Source organism: Mytilus edulis, chromosome 12, assembly GCF_963676685.1.
Source record: "Mytilus edulis chromosome 12, xbMytEdul2.2, whole genome shotgun sequence".
In the NCBI taxonomy this organism is placed as follows: domain Eukaryota; kingdom Metazoa; phylum Mollusca; class Bivalvia; order Mytilida; family Mytilidae; genus Mytilus; species Mytilus edulis.
In genome coordinates, this window is record NC_092355.1 from 38129 (window position 1) to 58474 (window position 20346).

At 31.4% G+C, this 20346-nt stretch overlaps 1 protein-coding gene across 13 annotated transcripts in view; it reads left to right on the top strand.

Moving 5' to 3' along the window:
• LOC139499351 (cytosolic carboxypeptidase 2-like) overlaps positions 1-20346 on the top strand; it is a 123735-nt gene that overhangs the window by 37447 nt on the left and 65942 nt on the right. The window contains exon 1 of one of the 13 annotated variants that reach the window (XM_071288028.1): positions 13266-13786. The exons of 9 other annotated variants lie outside the window; for them this stretch is intronic. The gene's annotated coding sequence lies outside the window, so the exon portion shown is untranslated. Of the gene's footprint in view, positions 1-13265; positions 13787-20346 lie in introns of those variants that run through there. 3 more of the 13 variants (XM_071288031.1, XM_071288029.1, XM_071288035.1) reach the window with 3 other exon arrangements.

The window sequence follows — 20346 nt, forward strand, 5'->3', positions numbered from 1 at the left end:
TAGTGTCTTAATGTCTTAAGGTAAGGTGACATCTACACTGTCTCTGTCCCTGAATTAGTCAAATATACAGAAATGTTTGTAACTTTCTTCATGATGTTAGTGTCTTAATGTCTTAAGGGAAGGTGACATCTACACTGTCTCTGTCCCTGAATTAGTCAAATATACAGAAATCTTCATCATTTTCTTCATACAAAAAAATTGTTCACCAGGTACCAATTAAGGCAGCAGATAGGATTCTATATAATGTCTGTTAACTGGACCTAAAGATAGAAATCTTTAACTCTCCTCATAATTTTGATGATTTAATGCATGAGAACATCTGGATGGTCTACCTATATATATAACTGTTAATTTCTGTGTCATTTGGTCTCTTGTGGAAAGTTTCTCATTGGCAATCATACCACATCTTCTTTTTATACAAACCATATTGGTAGAAATCTAGACTATTTTCTACATAATGTTGAGACCTTAAGACATGAGGACATTCACAATGTCTCCTCTGGCAGGCAACCTTTACATGATTGCTTATAAAACAGAATATTTACAAGTAATTTGAAAAAAGAATGTGCCCTCATAGTCAGAACTGTTCATATTTGTATAGATTTTAGGTGGCCTGAGTGTTCCTAAATTAAATTCTACAACCACAGACAGTTAGGTGACAAAAATTTATTCATGTTAATTTAGAACAATTTATTAAAGTTATAATATATGTTTTTTAGAGGTTTTTTTAAAACTTATTATGACAACCTTGCATATGTATATTGTCTTTGTCAAGCTTAGATAACCAAACTACCTTTATTTTATAATAGACCTAAAAAAGAAACATTGTGACCTAGTCAGTGCATTTTTTGGTATAATTAAACTAATTTGGATAAATAGAGTGGAAAAGAACAATAGATTATTATTGTAAAGTGGTATTGTTATAGTACCATGCAATGCATGTGTAGACCATTGTGTAGTTAATGAACCATAGACAGACACAAACAATAGATATATCTTATATTAGATCTATTGTAATTACATATACCAAGGTATTTAAAATACTCTCTCTGTCACATGTTGTATTCTGACTTGAAAGATAAGAATAGTTTTGTATAAAAGTGACGAGAGAATAAGACCTGTATCAGGCAGTGTCTAGCAGTATGCACTTAGTATTAAGTACTCATTAATTAGTTTAACTACAAAAGACGTAAGTCCTGTCATGGTGGTGTTCCTTCTGAAAGGAGGAATATAAAAGTGACATATAAGACTACCACAGGCACTGTGTAGAAGATGACTTGTTATGGGTTAGTTGAGGAATTTGTACAAATTGCATGTGTAAAACTTTTCATTATGATATTATCATTGGTAACAAAAAAGTGGTTATACGTAGACCCACTGAGTAAACCTGAGATTGATAGAATTTTTAAAACTTTACAGAAATGTTGTTATTAGAATTGCCCTATGTACATATGATATACTGTAGGGTATATAAACAACAATGTGCTGAGCAGTGGCGGGTTTTTATAACAAGGTGTCCACTGACTGCCCTAATTAAGGAGGGGGAAGGGGGCTTCCAGTTATGCTTCAGAGATTCCCTATATTAATCAACCAAATTTTTCAAACTGGATCCATCTATGGCTAGTGCTCATATGAAACAAATACTATACAATAATATTTTCATTGTTCCCGGCCCCCTTAAATACACTATTGGGTCCACCCATATTTTGACAGGTTTACTTGCCATTGTTTATATGAAATACAATGGGAGTGATTTTACTGACAAGTTCAAGGAGTCTTTTCTTTTGTTCTGATTCTTTGGTCTATTAATTTGTTAATAATAATAGATTATATAAGAATGTTACAATGCCTAGCTGTCCTTGATAACACCTTTAAAGCAGTGTAAGAATGTCATATGGATATAATTAATTCTGGTTTGGGATATCATTTCTCTATTGCTTAAATTTGATGTGGCAAAAGTATTAAAAATTTAGTATTTGTTGCTTCACAACTTAGTTAACAACATTTTGAGGAATAACAGCAAAGACTGAGTGTTTGGATCCGAGTCAGAAATAATGGATCCCGATAAGGTCAAGTGTCTTCCTGTTACCTTGTGAACTAGCATGTTACAAAAATCCTGCTCAGCATGTCAGTCTACAAATATAAAAAAAGAAGATGTGATATGATTGCCAATGAGACAACTCTCAACAAGAGACCAAAATGACATAGAAGTTAATGACTATAGGTCACCGTACGGCCTTCAACAATGAGCAAAGCCCATACTGTCCAGCAAAGTCAGCTTTAAAAGGCCCCGAAATGATAATGTAAAACAATTCAAACGAGAAAACTAACAGCCTCATTTACAGTACATCAAAAAAAAAAATGAACGAAAAACAAATAGGGGAAATTTGCCTAATTGCGGACACTTTTTAAAATTCGGAAGTTGGGATACCGTAGAGGTGAAATGCAGACATACTGATGGTTGCACTTGACAGGAAAGGATAGAGGGGTATCAAATGGACTATTTCCCGCATTTTTATGTCACCTCTCTTGATTGGTAGATTTAAAATACTTAAAACCCGCGGAAATGCCCAGTCGTGTAAATACGGACAGAGGGAGTTAAAATACGGACACCTTGTCTTCAAATTGCGGACACTTATTTTTTTAACAACTCTTGCTATTCAAAACGAAATTACTATGTATATATATACGATTTTACCTTTCATGAATACCCTTTCATGGCATCTTAAAGTATGTCTGAGAATGGTTTTATACCCATAAGTAATACACGTGGAAAGGTGAAAAAAATCAGATTAAAAAGTTCAATGTCTCAAACCACGTTAATCATTAAATGATATAAGAAGCAGAATTTTGTTAGTGCTGACAAATTCCATTGTGATATTGTCTTCCAAGATGCCTACACGCAAATATACATAGTATGGTGATAGTTTTCAATTTGAAACCGCTTAATATTCGTTTCTATATCTTTAATTTCCTAATCGCTTAAAAATCAGGTATAGTAGTCCTAGAGGATAAGATGCCTTTTAAAAGCTTGATTTTTATATTTAAAAAATCAGGGAATTTTTATCCTAGATATGAAAAGAGACAGCATTAATATGAATAAGGCCCCCGGTGACACTCCTCATTGAAGGCCCGGCTGACTGTGATTATTGCATCTTCATTTCCAATTTTTTGGTTTAGTTTTGGTTTTTGTCTAGCAATAAACACAATGCTGCTGAGTTCATTATCCTTATCCCTTTCAATAATTTCGCACAATAGTGTTGATACATGTACATGTTTTGATAAATATAATAATTTCTTGAATAAACAGCAAACAGCATCATTGCAGGGATGATTCCAGGTGTTTACAAATGGGTCCCTTGAATATCAAATTGGGAATTTTTATCCCAATTGGGAATTTTTTATGCATACAATATAAGACGAAATAATATATCATTTTCCTGTAAAAACGGAAAATGAATATTAAGTTAATTTCTTCTGTACACTGATTGAAGAAATTATTGGATTCAGACCAGGGAAGTTGTAATACATGAATATCATTGCATATATGATGCACTATCATCTTAACTTTGGTAAACGAGGCCTATTACAAAAAACATATATACCACAAGTACCAGCTAACATAAACCTATGGCAGGCCCTTTAGCTATTTATTCGAATTTCAAATTATCTCATAATATATATGATATCTCATATAATATATAAGATTTATTTAAGATGTTTTAAAGTATATGAAATATGTTATAAATATGTTTTGTATAAGATATCTTATATAGTTCATTGGATATCATATTAAGAAAATTATATGAGATATCTTATAAACTACATGTATAAGACATCTCATAAATTATTTCAGATATCTCGTGAACTATATAAGATATCTTATAAAGTTTATGAGATATCTTGAAGTTAGATTAAATAGCAAAACGGCCTGCCATATTATTTCAAATAGAACTGGCCAATTGTTGAATTAAGAAAAGCAATTACAAAAGTATATATATATACATTTTTATGCTTAATTGATAAGTTATTTAAAGCAATTGAACCAGTGAACTTTAAAATTATTTGGATCATTTTCATATCATTTGAAACAGTTCCATAATGATGACATCGTATTTCAGGGGGGGGGGGGGGGGGGGGGGGGGGCTCATTTCATGAATGGTCTATCATCAACATTATTTTCAAAAACACTCAAACTTTTGTCTTTTGCGGAAAAAAGAGCAAAATATAAAATAATTTCTTTTACAAAACAAGTTTTAATCAACATAACCGGCTCTGCTGGGCGATCTGCTTTTACCATTCAAATTCATTCATCAATGTTCTATAAAATTTGCTCTTTGCCGAGGTCTGTTTTGACACCCATTTTGACAAAAAGCATATTTTTTATCAACCTGCTGAGCGATCTACTTTTACGAGACCACATACTCTCATAACATTTTAACTTCAATTGAATCCGGCTGCTAAAATTGTTTACCTCATGTTGAAATAATTAAATCGTTGTTAATAAAATGCGATCATAGTCAGCATTTTTATCTGGATTTTACTATGTTTTGACGACAAACTATGAAAAATTATAGTTGCCGTAATCGGTGACGGAAACTTTTCCGGAAATACCGATTTTTGTTTTATTTTCCTGAATTGGGAATTTATATGGACAAACATTTTTTTGGGGCCGCTGGCCGATTTAAGGGCCGTTAAGCGGCCCTAAACTATATAGTGGAATCATCCCTGTCATTGTCAAATAGCCACTCGTCTACGAGACATTGTTGCAATTTCATTTTGGCAACGATTTTAGGTACATTTGATTTCATTCCATTTGCTCTTGCAAAAAGTCCTAAACATGTAGACATTCTGTAAAGAGAGAGAAATAGACTGACTTCAAAAATCGCCGGTTTTGAGGAGGATGTTTTTCAGTTTTTGACCTAGTGAAGATGGGTGCAATTGGAGTGAAAATCAGACTGGTAAACGCATAATATTCGTAATATGCAGAATGAAATAAAAACAAATCAACACTTTATTGATATATATCGGATTCGCATTATTTCTGTATGTATTATACTTAGAGAATTTTGCTTATGATCCACATCATGGTATTGGCATTGCACCACTACACGTGTAATATGTCCAAAATATCGTGTGTCCGCATTTCAGCTATCATAATATTTTCGGTAGTGTAAATGCGGACACTTGTTTTTTTCGTATTTTTGTAATCATATTTAAACAAATCAGTAACAATAGTAAACAAAAATGTGCCCGTAGATATAATACGTAATACTTATTTCTTTTCAACACATAAATAACCATACTTACATGAATAACTGAATATTGACTCTGACACGATGACTTTAGATCTTTTTCAAAATTTCCCGGGTTTCAAACTTGTTGACATAAGCTATTTATAGAATGTACTTTCAATCACATGACATGAAAGTAAATCGCAAGTGATAAACAGGATATCCTCATTGCAACAAAATAGAGTGTCAATAAAAAACAAAAACACCTTTTTTCATATATCTATTTTATTTATTTTTTTCATAATTTTATTGAAAAGTGTGAAATTCGTTTTCCGTCCGCATATTGCCGCTGTCCGCAATTAGGGGAATTTCCCCTATATGTTACATATAAACTGTTGAAAAGACAACCACTGAATAACAGGCTCCTGATAAAGCAGGGATAATATTCATGTATACACTTACATGTTCTTGTCCTGAATATGAATATTGATTTGAAATTGAAAGTTAAGCAGCCATCAATCAACATCATCATCATCACATGACTGTCATGTGCATCTTCTTGAAATATTTTCCCCAATAATGAGGGAGGATCTGGGAAGTTTTGTGGGCTTGATCAAATGTATTTTTACGTGTGCATCGATCTTCTTGATATATTTTTCCCAATTATGTGGGAAGATCTGGGAAATTTGTTGGCTTGATTAAAGATCAAATGTATATTTAACTAAATGTCAATCATAAAAACTGAAAAATCTTAAAGATCAGTCATCATGTAAAAACTCAATTATAAAAACTTTAGCTACAAAAGTTTGTATGTATTCAAATGAAACGAGGTGAAGATTTTAATGGTAATTTTAATTGAATTTTACTGAGTGCTTTAAACTTCTTTGATGGTTGATATATTGTTAGATAATTGAAATCAACATTACATTTTAGGTGCATATACAATCTTTATGTTACAAACTTTTGTCAAAAGAAAACGTAACTGGAAAACAACGATGACAAATCACAGGGTTAGAAATCAGTTCTTTATGTAATTTAAAACATCTTATTCCAGAAATGAAAGAGTTGTCAAGGAATAGAAGTTCCTTCATAATATAAGTTCCAAAAGGAAGAATTATTCTGGAATATTATTTCCACAGGAATAAATATTACAGTATATGTTCCTAACGGAATAAATGGTATAGAATATTTGTTCCAACAGGAATAGGTATTATGACACTATTTATAACAAAGTTTCCAGTGGAACTTCTGTTAGGCGGAACAAATATACGTTGACAGAGTGTTACAGTATTTTAATCAGTTTTGAACATTACATATTGGTGTTTGTTTGTTTGTTTATTCTACATTTGCTAGATGTACAGAAGGAAAGATGAGATCTCACAAAACAAGTTTGTGTCTGTCCAAAGTCTGAAGCCTATTGTCTTTGTTAATCTTGTATTTTTTTAAAAATTTAGCTCATTTAAATGTTTCGAAGTTTAGTGTGACATCTATTTTCACTGAACTTATTTAAATACACTTGATTTAGGGGCTGTCGACAGAAACCTGCCTCCAGGTGCCTTATTTTCTCTCTATGAAGCCCATTGGTGTCCTATGGCTTAAACAGTTTTCTGCATTTTGGTTAGGTAGTTTTCTTTTTGACACAATCCTCATTCCTTATCAATTTTATTCAATGGGACTTAAACCTCTGCTTTAGGAAATGGTGAAACAAACTTGTTAAAATTCTTTGAAACAACACCATATTACATTGGATAAAAGGATTTGCTGGTCGTCAAAGTATCAGCCTAATTGGCTGTCATCAGAAAATAATACAAAGATCAAGATTATACAAGTTGAAGTGTTTATATTGGAAAATATTCAATAATTTTCATAAAAGTTTTAATAAATTTCTTTATGTGAGATTTAAAAATTAACTTGTATATTTGGTAGCAGATAGTGTCACTCTATAAAGTAATCATGGATGATTGTTATAATTTTGAATAATAATTAAGTTTTTCTAAAATTGTTGTTTTTCATTGATATCTTTTGTGCTGTCAATTTGTAATCTGAGTGACATAGAGACAAGTGCTAAAACTAACACAAGGTTTGACATTATGATTATATCAATAAAAAGTTTGAAAGGGGGCACACAATGTATATGTCATACAGAAATGATTGTAGTTGTTTACTACTGACCTACCTACTGTGCAAGGGCTGTATTATCAAGTCAAGGTCGTTAAAAACTTCCATGGGTTGGGGCTGCATGGACACAATGTATGTCGTTAAAGAAGTGATTGTGGTTGTTTATTGACCTACCTACTGTGCAAGGGCTGTATTATCAAGTCAAGGTCGTTAAAAACTTCCATGGGTTGGGGCTGCATGGACACAATGTATGTCGTTAAAGAAGTGATTGTGGTTGTTTACTGACCTACCTACTGTGCAAGGGCTGTATTATCCAGTCAAGGTCGTTAAAAACTTCCATTTGTTGGGGTTGGGGCTGGACACAATACATGTCATACAGAAGTGATTGTAGTTGTTATCCGACCTATACCTACTGTGCAAGGGCTGTATAATATCAAGTCAAGGTCGTTAAAAACTTCCATTTGTTGGGGTTGGGGCTGGACACAATGTACATGTCATACAGAGGTGATTGTGGTTGTTTACCGACCTACTTACTGTGCAAGGACTGACTGTATTATCCAGTCAAGGTCGTTAAAACTTCCATTTGTTGGGGTTGGGGCTGGACACAATGTATAAGTCATACAGAAGTGATTGTGGTTGTTTACCGATCTATACCTACTGTGCAAGGGCTGTATTATCAAGTCAAGGTCGTTAAAAACTTCCATTTGTTGGGGTTGGGGCTGGACACAATACATGTCATTAAAAAAGTGATTGGGGTTGTCAAAAATTTTTGTTTTGCTTCCATGATGATTATAAGAATAAACAAAACAAAAAGGTTCATGCAAAATCCACACAGACATTATTTGATATTATTTAGGACAATATATAGTGCACAATTAACGAAACATCTATTTATCTTTATCTTATTCAAAATATGATCACAAAATTCTGTCCAAACATTCTCTTCAGCATATACTATCATATGTCTTTTAAAGTTTTGGCTAAATTCCCAGCTTAGATGGATGCTGCTGCAATATTCATAATGGAAATACTTCTCAATCATCTGATAATATAGATAAAAGAATATGTTTATCTTCAACTTTTATGCTTCATTATAAATGAGTTGTTTGGGAAAATCTTTATTAAGAATATGCGACTCAGACTCATGGTTAAGTCAATATTGGTATGTATACACCTATTTACAGTCAGGGGTACTTAAGTTAAACTGGGAAGTGATTTCAGAATCACTTCTTCAAGTGATTTTGGCTGTGAAATATTAAAAAAAAAACTATGAATAGACTCAGACTTTTTAAAATCGCTAAAACAAGTTATTTTATCATATGTTTTTCTTTGTTGTGATGTTATGCTATTGTTTCAGAAAAAGGGAGAAGGTTTGGATCCATTAAAACGTTTAATCCCGCTGCAAATGTTTGCACCTGTCCTAAGTCAGGAATCTGATGTACAGTAGTTGTCGTTTGTTTATGTAATATATACGTGTTTCTCGTTTCTCGTTTTGTTTATATAGATTAGACCGTTGGTTTTCCCGTTTGAATGGTTTTACACTAGTAATTTTGGGGCCCTTTATAGCTTGTTGTTCGGTGTGAGCCAAGGTTCCTTGTTGAAGGCCGTACTTTAACCTATAATGGTTTACTTTTTAAATTGTTATTTGTATGGAGAGTTGTCTCATTGGCACTCACACCACATCTTCCTATATCTAATTATAATGAGACGATCACTTCAATAAGTGTTTATAACTTTTTCTTGATATTTTTCTCACAAGCTTGATTTTTTTATTGGTAAAAAGACCAGAATTCCATTACAAAAACAACTATGAACATCTAGAAATTGTCTTTTGCTTGATAAGCCTGTCAGTTTTTACAATTTATTCAAAATATGCATTTTCTTGAATAATTTGTAGATCAGGACATAACCTTGAAGTATATCATTTTAACTCTAAAGAAAACCAATCAGGTCACCTAATATTGTTGACCTTTGTCTGATAGTAAGAGTAGTTAATGTATATTTGATAACAGAACAATTCCCAAGGGTACTTTTAAAAGCTTTAGGCACTTTAAGTGCACTGATGAAGTTAAATATCCATAGAAAAAGGGATAATTGATTTATGTAGGAAAATTATAGAAAAGTTTGTGAAAATATGAAAAATCAATGAAATTAGCATTTGAAGATCAAAGGAAACACCAAAATCACTTAAATAGGTGATAACTGAATTTATCAAATCACTGAAATAAGTGATAATGAAATCACTTGTTTAAGTCTTAGCACCCCTGACTGATTATAAGTTACCAAACTCTGATGTTGTCTGCCCAGAACTTCACCAATTTAGTCAATGTTATTTCAATAGTGACTTATATTTTCTAATGGAACTTAGATATGTTTTATACATGTTCATTCATTTGTTTTAATTTTGATTGTTTAATCTGTTCTCATTACTTACAGTTATAGTTTTGTTGTCATAATATGACGGTTGTTTACAAAATATCAAAACTATGTTTTTATCAGGGATTTAATAGTCTGACCAATAGTCTGACCACTGTTTACCTATGTTTTATCTCTGATGTCATAATCTGATCATTGCTTTCCGAAGACCACAAAAAATATTGTTTGTCTGATGTCATATTTGACTAAATTTAATCAAAGGACAACGTTTACATTTTAATCTAATTAAATTACAGTAAACAAGACTTTTAGGAATTTCGGTCCTCAATGCTCTTCAACTTCGTACTTTGTTTGGCCTTTTTAACTTTTTTAGATTCGAGCGTCACTGATGAGTCTTTTGTAGACGAAACGCACGTCTGGCTTATATACAAAATTTAGTCCTGGTATCTGTGATGAGTTTATTAACCTATTTTCTAATTAGTGAAGAAAAAACACTAAAGATGAACAAAACTGTGAGTGAATTTAGTAAATGTTTTCATGTAGACTTTCCTTTCTACAGATAATGAAAATATTGGCTTGACGTTTATTGTTCTCAACCTTAACAAACCTTAAAAGTTTGTAATTCTGAACCACCTGCCTCCCCCTTTTTCATATTTTATAAAGCACAACATTTTATTTGTGAATACATCAACTAACATGTTCATCCAATAGGTCTTACTTTGGGTTCATTATTATTTGTTGCCATGGATACCAATTTTTGTGTTTTTCGTGGGAAAAGATGAACCACAAAATTAAATGTTCCAGGAATAACAAATTTTCAATAGGCAGACTTAATTGACTTAACTACGAAATTAAATATCCATGAACATATAAGTTTTCCTTTATCGAAGAAAATTATAAGGTATCCACAAAAGTAAATGAATCCACAGTACTCAAAATCAAATGAAATTAATGGGGGATGTCCTGTTTTATTCAGAATTCTTTTATAAGATATATTGTATTGTTGCAACTAATATAAGTTCCATTAGATTTTATATAGTTACAAATTTTTGTAGTAGATTTTTATATAATGACCAATTTTAGTTGAAGATTTTTATATACCGTAGCAACCAAAATTCTGAGAAGATTTTTATTTAACGACCAATTTTCATAGTACATTTTTATATACACCCATTTAGAAAAAGATTTAATTACTTGAGACCGTTATGTTTTGAAAAAAAGGATTAAAATTGATAACAAACTAAAACAATTAAATTCCGCGAGGTGAACCAACGCCTGTGAAATCGTTTTGGTAGAGTCCCTGAAGTGGATACCTTGGTATGCCGGGTTGTCAAATCATGCAAATGAATGCAATCCTTAAATAATAATTAAAATTGACAACAACACTTCAAAAGATCTGCAATTTTATTATCTATGTCTACATGTTTCGCCTGCAAGGCAGGCTTCATCAGGACAATTTTTATACAGAAATTGAGCCCCTGAAGTACTCAAAGTGGTGCATTGAATTTGACGTCGTCATGGTGAGAGAAACAATGAGAAGTGAAAGTAGCAATACAGAGTTATAAATAGATAAGATAAATATAGAAAATTAAAGTTTGTATACAATGTAACTTGAGTTCGTTTTACTATTATATGATACATGAAATTGTTCTAAAGGCTTGGCATCTAATAGGACGAACTTCCCATGGTTCCTACCACTTCGCAAGGCTTCTCTTCCAACCTGGCCATAGTTGGAGGTTACTGCTTCCCGGCGCGTCGGCAACAATAGGAAGATTATGATCGCCGCTGTGGATAATAAAATTGTCAAAAACTGTTCCTTTGTTAATTATTTGGTGACTATATAATTTTTGGATCGTCTGCAGTAGTTGGTCTGTATAATGGCATAGTTGTGAATTCCTAGTTCATTTAAGATCGGCGCCCGTGGTACGTTTCTTCTGCAATCATTTATATCTGCTATCATTTATAGATGTATAGGTGGTATCGGACATCTTGGTCATCTTGATTCAGTTGTTATTTCGTTGTAAGTATGGAATATTCCTTGGTCCATGTATATGCTGGTGGCCTGTAGATTGGCGCTGTTAGCTTGGCGGTTCCTTTCGGATGCAGGGGTTCACGATTAAATAATAAATTAAATTCCGCGAGGTGAAGCAGTAACCTCCAACTATGGCCAGGTTGGAAGAGAAGCCTTGCGAAGTGGTAGGAACCATGGGAAGTTCGTCCTATTAGATGCCAAGCCTTTAGAACAATTTCATGTATCATATAATAGTAAAACGAACTCAAGTTACATTGTATACAAACTTTAATTTTCTATATTTATCTTATCTATTTATAACTCTGTATTGCTACTTTCACTTCTCATTGTTTCTCTCACCATGACGACGTCAAATTCAATGCACCACTTTGAGTACTTCAGGGGCTCAATTTCTGTATAAAAATTGTCCTGATGAAGCCTGCCTTGCAGGCGAAACATGTAGACATAGATAATAAAATTGCAGATCTTTTGAAGTGTTGTTGTCAATTTTAATTATTATAAACTAAAACAATGTTCAGTATATTTGGACAAACGTTTGAGTGTGATAAATTACCTTACATAAAAGATTATTATATTCAATTTTCAAATCTGACTTTTTTAAAATTTATTCATTGTATCAGGAGGGAGACTTTTGTAAGCCATTTAGAGGCAACAAAAATAAGTCTTAAAAATCAGATGAATGATTAATTAAGAGTATATTTGGTCAGAATTTTATCCTCAAGAAAAAAAATTTAAACAAATTTTTTGCAAGTTTTTTTTTAATGAATTTGTATAATGTATTTTTTAGGGGGGAGTTTTTGTAACTCTTTACGATTATATTTTGTCTTCCCCAATTGTACGTCCAGTTTAGGTATAATTACCTTGTTGATTACATAGAGATAATATTTACACAGCGATTCCCTATTGTGTACCGCCACTTCGATCCCTTTCACTCTGTTATCGACAAAATGTTTTACCAATATTTATCTCCTCATAATATAACAAGAGACCGCTTAACAAAACTGACAGGAGAAATACCGTGTGATAAGGGACTATTGAATTGGTAAGGTGGAAGAAACTTTCTACTTTTAAAATACCAATTGCAAACTCGTTATTAATTTGAAAAACTTTTTTAGATTCTGTTGACGGCGGTATATTATATAGTAGAGGAAAATACCAAACTCGTTATTAATTTGAAAGACTTTTTAGATTCTGTTGACGAAAGTATATATTATATAATAGAGGAATTATTTAATACCTAACTCTATATTAATTTGAAATACTTTTGAAAATTAGATTGTTGACAGAGGTATATTATATAGTGGAGAAGTTATTTGATAGATTTGTGGAAGTTTAAATTTATATTGATATTAAAGGCTATCGTTGTGGAATAATAATTTATAAGATTTTGTGGATTAGTTTCTATGGATAATATAAGATACTGTAGGTTATTATAATAGATAGTGAAAGTTTATTATTGGAAGTTGACATACTGTTTAATAAGCTTGCAAGTTTCTATAGACTAGTCATTAGACCAGCTAGTTGGTTGCTATAGAAATATATAGTCCAGCTTGTGAGTAACTGTAGAAAAATGGATAGTCCAACTAAGTGTGAGTTTCTATAGACAAGTGGATAGTACAGCTAAGCATTAGTTGCTGTTAACAAGTGGATAGTCCAACTTTTAAGTTACTGTAGAAAAGTAGATAGTCCAGCGGATAATAAAAGTCTTATTTGACATGTGTGGCGTACAACAGATCTAAGTGATCCCGGAGTTTAAAAGACCAGTACAAATTCAACATGTATAAAACCTATCAACGATTCGCTTCATTAGTAACTTGTAATAAATGTAAAAGTTTGGAACTTTAAATTAAGAAATAAGAAAGTGTTTAATAGTGGGGAAACAAGTGTAAAGAATTGTATACATTTTTGAACCTCGAAGAATTACAATTTTTAATTTGATATTTTGAATGTCCAGGATAATATTTACACTAAGGAATTATCATTTAATGTAATGGATGTAAAAGTTTGATACATAAAAACCAGAAAGGTAGGTCTCGTATTTAGTTCTAGTCAATTTTTGTATTCATAAAACAAGAAAATTGTATTAATTCTAAACATTTAAACAATCAAGGATTAAGCTTTTCTTGGTTTTCATAAACAAAAAAGCCATTTACACATGAAAAAGTGCTACTTTTAAACAAAATAATCAAAGATTAAATATTTCAAAAAATTAATTGCACATTTAAATTATTTATAATGATATTTATATAATTTCAAAATAAACAAATTTGCTTTTGATAGTTCATACTTTATTTTCTAAAGTAGTATATATGTATCCTAACATAAGCCTGCTCAAATTGTTTAATATTTTTACATATTCTGTTATATTTCAAATGTAAAGTTTCATGAATAATATAACAAAAGTATCATGCAGAGTATGCATGTTATGAACTTTGAACAACTTTTAATCTGAGATAATACCAATCAAAAAGGCAAAAATAGAAATCTGAATTGACAATGCCTCTGAGACTTAAACCCCTCCCCAATGTTTGCTGAGACTTAAACCCCTCCCCAATGTTTGCTGAGACTTAAACACCTCCCCAATGTTTGCAAAATGTACTGCTTTAGAGGCTTATGATAGGATACAATGATTGTGTGTAATTACTGACTTTGATATTTTAGTCCTACATTTATGTACAGTAAAACATTGAGGGATCTAGATTGTCTATCTTGGAGAGTTATCTCCCTTCCATAATTGAGTCTTATGTTATGTATACAGAAGAACATTGAAAGATTAGATTGTCTATCTTAGAGAGTTATCTCCCATCACTGCTAAATTGAATAAAATCTAAACCAACATGGGAGGAGGAGAAGGGTATTTAGTGGAGAATTGGTCGTAACAGTGGATCAAAACTATAAAAATAGACAGACACTTAAACTAAATGATAATTGTTTGATCATTTAACTTTTTGGATTCAATTGATGAGTCTTTTGTAAATGAAACAAGTATGTGGTACCCCGACATAACAATAAGTAATTAGGTGGTACTTTTGAAGAGTTTATAATAAGATTTATATACTTTATATATCCATAAATATTTATTTTTTACTCAATCCATGAAAAATGAATAAATCCATAGATGTATCATCATAAGGGTTAAAAATGCTCATTGTTGAAGGTTCTACAGTTACCCGCAGTTACCCTTTAAGGACAATTTTACACAATTTGTTTATCATGTTTTCTAACTTTAAAAAATCTTTTCCTCTAAAACTACTGAACCAATTCCAAAAACCGCATTTTCAATCACTTATTGATAAAATTAAACCAAAAAAAATACTACGATGAAATTGAACACTTAAACTCTTAAACGAAAGATAAATGCCAAAAAATCAAGTTGAGTGATTCATGCTCTTGAGAGCAACTTGTTGTACTAAGCCTTGTCATTGGGTGATAGTTTCTCTCCTTGGCAACTGAATCATACCCCATCTTTTTTTATGCATGTAACTTATGTCAATTAATTGTTCCTTGTTCATTTAACTTTCAATTAATACCAACCTGAAAGTTTTAGACAATAGTCCTGATGTACCACTCCTTCATATTAATGGCATCAATTCTTAAACCTGATACATTGTAAATCACTGCCTCATTAAATGCATATTGATATCAAAAGTCAATGAATTTATTTTTGATGATATATTTCCCCATCATGAAACAATGATGTAACTGCATCCTTGTCAAGGTTTGAGATCAAGGGCAAGTAATTCTTGATATCAAATTCAGATAATTTTATCAATAACGTTATTGCAACAGTATGACGTGGGTCATTTGCAACTGTCAAAAATTATCTCAATGCAATTCATATTGGCAAAGTTAATATTCATATCAAAATATTGGAGTCAAATTAATTTTGATTACTAATTGTAAATTATGCCAAATGATATATGACTTGTGTTTTAGTCCAGTTTTGTTATTTTGAACACGTTTTAGTGGAGATTGACAATATAGATGAGCTCAGCACTTTTTATTCCTTCATGATAAAGATGTAACCTTGTAAAGTTACAAAAGTTAACCAAACAGTTGTATATACTACTAAAATGACTTTTGTTACATCGGTGAGGAAGATTTAACCAAACAGTCAGAAACTCTATTACTTCTATTAGATTATTACTTTTTTAACATATGATATTATAGATTGAAATAAAACAGTCAGTTGTAACCCCTGAGAGAACAGCTAAATTCTTTGCGATATGATGATTGTTGTTACAAAGTCTAACTTATGTATCTCTAGCCTGATAAGTTGAATGTGGCAGCAGGACTCCTACTCAAATCTTAACGGATTCTATCTCTAGCCTGTCTGATAAGTTGAATGTGGCAGCAGGACTCCTACTCAAATCTTAACGGATTCAGATTGTCAGTTTTAATGGTTGAGACTCAACAGATTCTGGCAACTTTGGTTTCCTCCATCAACAGATTCTGGCAACTTTGGTTTCCTCCATCAACAGATTCTGACAACTTTGGTTTCCTCCATCAACAAAAACTGACTGCCAGAAAATAGTGTGAAATTGACATTTAACACCTATCAATCAATCGTGTTGCATTAGAACGTAGATTTAATAGTTTGACACCCCCCTACTCTGGCCCCCACCCCTCATCCCCAGAACAACTCTAACTGTTGTGTAACAATAGATTAGGTCCCCTACTGACAGTTTTTACAATGGTGTTAATTATCATTTGCCAAAAAATAAACAAAATATATAGTGTTGAAAGTGTTAATATGATTGAATTGATTATAAGTTTAAAGTTTGTTTGAACAAGGTTAGGTGTTTTTTTCCCTTTTTGTGTCAGGCATTGAATGGGACCATGAAGATTTGAAATTGAGCAGTTTTCCTGTTGATACAACCTATATATCTATCTGCACTATAATTTTAGATCTGTAATGCATGTAAATGTTTGTTGATTCTAATGATGATCATTCTGTTACATGCATGAAGATATATTTGTACAACCTAATGTTTGTTGTTGGCACTCTAATTATAATTCTGTAATGATTACATATATTTGTTGAAAGTATGATCATTATTCTGCAGATATATTTGTACTATAATTATAATTCTGTAATGATTACATATATGTTTGTACAGGACAGTCCCACTTCTATTTTTGGCTTCTGTTTCAATGGATATTTCTGCTTTATTACTTAAAAGTAAAAAGATCATGTAACTAAACATTAAATAAGAAATGTTGCTACTTTATTTAAATCATAATGAATATTTGAATTGAGGTTTACATTGTTGAATTAATTATATATTCCCTTCACAATTGAAGTTAGGGTATATATCAGATTTGGAAAACACAGTATAATTGAATACTGCATTAAGTTTGGTTACAATATTAGATTTTTAAAACATTGTTATTGTACTTGGTTACAATAAAAACCTTCAGTTAGAATAAAAACCTTCAGAGAAGAAAATTAAAACCTTTGTAGAAGTTCTATATTAAACTATTAAAAGCGCAAAAACATTCTTGATATAAATTCTTAATTGAAAAAATTATCTTACAAGAAGTTCTAAATATAGTCTTAATAGAATAAAATTATGTCTAAAAGCTCTATTTAAATATCTGGTTAAAATTTAATGAAGCTCTAAATAAAGTAGGTAAAGAAAGTAAATTAAACAGTAAAAAAAGCTCCTCATAAAATCTGAATAGATTAAGCACAACTGACGCATGGTATTAAAGATCTATTAAGAATTTCAGATCCAGTTTTAGAAGCTCTATGTAAGATCTAGTTAAAGAATAAGAAAGTGTTTTAATGAATAGAAGCTCTATGTAAGATCTAGTTAAAGAATAAGAAAGTGTTTTAATGAATAGAAGCTCTATGTAAGATCTAGTTAAAGAATAAGAAAGTGTTTTAATGAATAGAAGCTCTATGTAAGATCTAGTTAAAGAATAAGAAAGTGTTTTAATGAATAGAAGCTCTATGTAAGATCTAGTTAAAGAATAAGAAAGTGTTTTAATGAATAGAAGCTCTATGTAAGATCTAGTTTAAGAATAAGAAAGTGTTTTAATGAATAGAAGCTCTAAATTGTAAGATCTAGTTAAAGAATAAGAAAGTGTTTTAATGAATAGAAGCTCTATGTAAGATCTAGTTAAAGAATAAGAAAGTGTTTTAATGAATAGAAGCTCTATGTAAGATCTAGTTAAAGAATAAGAAAGTGTTTTAATGAATAGAAGCTCTATGTAAGATCTAGTTAAAGAATAAGAAAGTGTTTTAATGAATAGATTTTTGCTCTATGTAAGATCTAGTTAAAGAATAAGAAAGTGTTTTAATGAATAGAAGCTCTATGTAAGATCTAGTTAAAGAATAAGAAAGTGTTTTAATGAATAGAAGCTCTATGTAAGATCTAGTTTAAGAATAAGAAAGTGTTTTAATGAATAGAAGCTCTAAATTGTAAGATCTAGTTAAAGAATAAGAAAGTGTTTTAATGAATAGAAGCTCTATGTAAGATCTAGTTAAAGAATAAGAAAGTGTTTTAATGAATAGAAGCTCTATGTAAGATCTAGTTAAAGAATAAGAAACTGTGTTTTAATGAAAAGAAGCTCTTTTAGATATTCGATTACTAAGAAGCCAATTGGAGATGCTCAGGATCTTTTTGATATCTGATTATAATGAGAACGGATATCAGAGAAGCTCATTTTGATATCATAGAAATTCTAAATCATCATTTACAGATAAAATTATGTTCTAAGATTGAGACATAACCTCTTACTCTTTTGATGATATTAAAATCAAATAAACCAGGAATATAAAGAGTAACTTGTATGACCTATAATAATCTCCAACATTTTTATTACCAAACTTTCCCCAAAATTCAATTATAATCATAAACTTTTGATTCTTTCACATCAATTTATATTTGATCAAAAATGAAAGAAAATTTTAATATTAAAATGAAAATTGAGAAAATTTATGATGGGTAATTTATAAAACTTGTAACAAAAATAAAATAATGTTGTAATAAAGTCTAATGATTTATGATGGTCAATTACATTTTTAAAGGTTTCATTTAAATTTGTTAGATTATGTGATCAGAATGATATCTGATTTTAAAAGTTCCAATAAAGAAATATTTTATGATAACAGAAATAATTATTGGACCCACACATGTTTATCATTTGATGTTCAGGAGTTGTGGTTTATTGATGAGTGTGTCTCTTTTCTCATCTTTTATATATATAGATAAGACCATTGCGGTTTTTCAGTTTGAATGGTTTTACACTAGGAATTTTTTGGGCTCTTTATAAGCTTGCTGTTCGGTGTGAGCCACTTAGACTCCGTGTTGAAGACTGTACTTTGACCTGTAATGTTACAGACCCATCAGTGGCCTTGGGCTGTCTTCTGCTCTTTTGTTTCTTTTACACATTTCCCATGTCCATTCTCAATTTAATAGCTTTCATCTTCAATGTAATTTGGTCTCTGATATGGAGTAGTCACTAATCTAGTTATTTGGTAATATACCACATCTTCTTTTTATATTGCTAAGTGCATGATGTATTTAACAGCATCACCCATTAACCATGCAGGCTCAGATCAAGAAAACCATAAAAGGTTCACATTCCCATTTGAATTAATAAGTTTGACACTAGTAATTTTGAGGCCCTTTATAGCTGGCTGTTTGGTGTGTGTCAGCTGAGGCTCTGTGTTGAAGACTGTACTTAATTTGATCTATAATGGTTTACTTTTATAAACTGACTTGGATGGAGAGTTGTCTCATTCCAGGCACTCATACCACATCTACCTATATCTACTGATCTATCATATTGATCTTTTTTACATTTTGGAACACAACATGTAAACAATTTGTAGGTCTAAGGTACCTACAACCATTGCTTTCATTTATAGTCCTTTAAATCTGAGGTCCAGTGAGACGTAACCTTCTGATATTCAGAAAGTACCTGACTTTGAAAAACTGCTGGATTGAGATAAAGAGTATTAACAAAAATCCTGAATTTCACAGGAAATTAAAATAAGGGGGACCCATAAAACCTGACAAAGTCAAATGGTCAACTATAATGGCACCTGAACAAAGCACATAGAAAACATAACATTCCTAACTTAGACATACTATTCTTTTGCTGTATTCTTGTTTTGACTTAATTCCTTATCAAAGTTAAAAAAAAAAAAGTAACAGTTTGGTTGAATGTAACTACATAAATATAAAATATTTGTTGGACATTTATCAAGTTATCAATATGAGAATTGTAATACTTTTGACATATAAAATAAATATAAATGTAGGCTTAAAAATTGAGAATGGGAATAGGGAATGTGTCAAAAAGACAACGTTACCCCTCTAACTAAAGAGCAGAATACAGTCACACATGGGAATGGGGAATGTGTCAACGTTACCCCTCTAAAGAGCAGAATACAGTCACACATGGGAATGGGGAATGTGTCAACGTTACCCCTCTAAAGAGCAGAATACAGTCACACATGGGAATGGGGAATGTGTCAACGTTACCCCTCTAAAGAGCAGAATACAGTCACACATGGGAATGGGGAATGTGTCAACGTTACCCCTCTAAAGAGCAGAATACAGTCACACATGG